This window comes from Tasmannia lanceolata, unplaced genomic scaffold, assembly GCF_043159265.1.
Source record: "Tasmannia lanceolata isolate RefF3 unplaced genomic scaffold, GAP_Taslan_0.1 ptg000012l, whole genome shotgun sequence".
In the NCBI taxonomy this organism is placed as follows: domain Eukaryota; kingdom Viridiplantae; phylum Streptophyta; class Magnoliopsida; order Canellales; family Winteraceae; genus Tasmannia; species Tasmannia lanceolata.
Window position 1 is genome coordinate 20,658,129 of NW_027518689.1, and position 3,599 is coordinate 20,661,727.

Here is a 3,599-nt window from a genome sequence, read left to right on the forward strand (position 1 = left end):
ATTCAAGTTTGAGCAACTTCGAAGCTAAGCGGGGAGTGGATCAAGCAGAGGCTACTAGTCGGGTAGTTGATTTCACAATGTTTTCTATTTTTCGATTGTTTTTCAATTCAATCACCAAAGACAATCTAGTAATCTAGGATTTTTGGGTTAAAGACCGACGGAGAATTTTGCGTTTCATATCTCCACAATTTCTTCCGCTGCACCTGGATCTCTCGTTCGTTCAACACTCGTAGCCTTTGAGAGACTGCAAGAACAATAAATGACGCTAGTGGTACGATTGACTTTCACATTTGATTTTTTATAATTAAACTAACATTAACACCATTAAAATTGCAAAATTTGCAGGATCAAAATCGAGCTAGAACAATAAACAACTTCAAACCCAAAATCAGAGGTTGCACATATGATCCTTACACATATACAAATGGACCACCTAAAATGACACCGATTGGAAGAACATTAAAGATCAGAATAGAGGTGTCTCCTAAATTGCAGAAACTATACAAATTGCAAAAACTGCAATCGTTACAAAGGTCAAACCTAGATTTTAGAAGCTAAAATCAGAATCGTATATTTTTTACGATTATAAAATCTATTTTAAGGAATATAAAATTTATTTTTAGCTTATAAAATCCAAGTCTTAGCATATAAAATTAAAATCTAGGATTTAACAATCCTAGATTATAAAATCCATGTATCCAAACGGACCCTATGAGGCCAAACCAGCGTAGACATAGAGTTAACATAACAGACAAAAGATAGCAGTATTGGTTTTGTACTAGGATAGAAGTTAAGCTATTATCATGATTCTAGTATCAAGCTTTAATAAAGTAGGGATTTTTGCCGATTAGTCCCTCCATAGCCAAAATAACTGCTTAAACGTCCCTAGGAAGTAGATATTATTCAAAGAGTCCTACTTTTAGAAAAGTATTGCCAAAAAGTCCCTAAAACAAACGCCAGTCAATTTGATGTGTTACAATTTACAACATGACAAAGCCACCCTAACTTCTCAATGTGTTAATTACTTTCTCCCAATATTGGTAAAATTCTCCCTAAGCGTTTTACCATCTCCATTTTGATTATGAAATAATTTCAGTTTTTTCCAAGTATTTAAGATCACAGTTGAAGATGAGAAATTATAAGCAGTCCAAAAATACAATGAGCCCCACGTTGTTTGGGTGTTCTAAACCATTCATTTGTTGGCCCCAAAAGTAGATAGGTGTGCCCATAAAATCTTCTCCATTGGGTGATCCTAGCCTTCCAATTTGTGGAGGTATAAAATGGATGGCACATAATAGAAACCTCCACGGACCACTGGGTTAGGATCAACCTGTGGAGAGGATTTTATGAGCACGCCTTATCTATGTTGTGGGGCCCAACAAATGAATGATTTAGATCACCCAAACAATGTGGCCCCAATGAGTACCAAAGCAAGATTCTAGGGGCACTACTAAAACATGGATTTTGTTTCTTCGGTTTTGGGGCCCCATTGCAAAATGACACCGTACACACTTATTTTGATAATGGCACTCCCGATACTATTATCGTAGAGAAATTATTTGGTGGACAGACGTGCATTCACGTGCAGCTAGGGGTGGACATGGTTCCGGTTCGAACCGAGGAACCGAACCGAATCGGCACATATGGTTCGGTTCGGTTCCATATCTATATGGTTCGGTTCCGGTTCTGATATCCTGGAACCGGTGGAAATTCGGTTCGGTTTTGGGTTTGGGATCCCAGAACCAGGAACCGAACCGAGAACCGACCCTCACCTTAAAACCCAATGCCTCCTCATTTGATAAAATCATGCTAGCCCCTTTTAATTCACCTCTCTTTAACGTGTTTCTTTGCCTTTAAAATTTTAATTCACCTCCCAAATTTGTGCCTGATTATCCGAAATTTGTGCATGTTTGTAGTTCATATACAATTTTTGCATTGCCCAAATTTGTGCCTGTTAGTGTTTGTAGTTCATATATAAATAGGACCGAACTGAACCGATTATAAACACGATTAAGCAAAATATCTACATTTGGTGAAGGTTGGGTAAACCCAGAACAGAACCGAACCGATTATATATGGTTCTAGTTCGGTTCGGTTCCAAACATATATGGTTCGGTTCTGGTTCCAATTTCAGGGAACTGATTATATATGGTTCGGTTCTGGGTATGCCCCAAAACCGAACCGAACCGTGTCCACCCCTATGTGCAGCCCCAAAAAACAGTGGGGCCCACATTTTAGAGTGATCGAAACCATTCATTTGTTGGGCCCTGATGTCAATAGGGTGTCCTAGAAAATCTTCCCTATAAGATGTTCCTAACTCTTCGATTTGTGGAGTTTTGAAATTGACAGAACTTTATAGAAACCTCCACGGATCGGATGGTTAGGATCATCATATAGAGAGGATATTCTAGGCACCTCCTATCTACATCCTGACCCAATAAATGAATGGTTTAGATCATCTAGGCCCCACTGTTTTTTTTCGCCTGCACGAACATGCTTTCAAGCAGGGGTAATGGAGACCATTGATGTGGCTGTAGACTATACCAATGGCCCACATTCCGGAAACTGGACACTAATTTAAAACATGGGTTTTGTTGACATTGTTTGAGGAAAAAGACTCAAAAGCCATGTAAAACTCTTAATCCCTATGTAAATTTATTGTAGATTTACATTTTCAATGCACCTTAACGAGTTAATCACGGGGCACTCGTTAACAAAACCCTAAAACATTAACCCTTAAAACATTAACGGCAAGATATGTTAATGGTTAATATTGCCATTTGATAAATGTTAGTAGAGAAAACTAAGGGTTTGTTCGGTTGCACGAAGGAAACGAAAAAGAAAAGGAAATGACGTGGCAGAAGAAAATGGAAAGGAAAAGAAACTGCTAAGAAAGTAGTAGGAGTGTGTATTCAATTGCCAGGAAACAGAAAAGAAACAACAAAGAAACAGCAGGAATGTGCATTCAGTTGCCAGGAAACGGAAAAGAAACAACACAGAATTAAAACAGGGAGATGCGAAAAAAGATCAAGCAAACAAATGGATCAAGATCATCAAATAAGCCTATGACATCCATCAACAAAAAAAAAAAAATTTGAAATCTGCAACGAAGAAATCTGCCACAAACATCAGCAGAACAGAGGTTTCAATAGCCTAATCAGATCCTAAAAAACAAAAAAACAGAGATCCACAACCATCAACAACTCTGCCAGAAAGAAAAAAACAGATCAAAACCCTAGCAAAAAAAGATCCGAAAAAAAAACATAAAGACCAATAAATCCGTTTCCGTTTCTACGTTGCAACCGAACAGACCCTTAACAGTGGTTTGTTGTAGGGACTTTTTGGCATTAATTTTCTAAAGGGTAAAGATAAATTCGCACACCCAATTCACACCCCTTAGTGTGAATTGACGTAAAAAAAGCATTAAAGTTTGACGCCTTTTGATGCTTTTTGACGTCAATACACTTTAAAGGGCGCGAATCATCCCACAATGGGTGCGAATTTATCATCTCCCTTTTCTAAAAGCAGGACCGTTTAAATAATACTTCTTAGTGCACGTTTTTATTTTCCAAACGGAATCCCGTTTTCAAAGTGTTTTC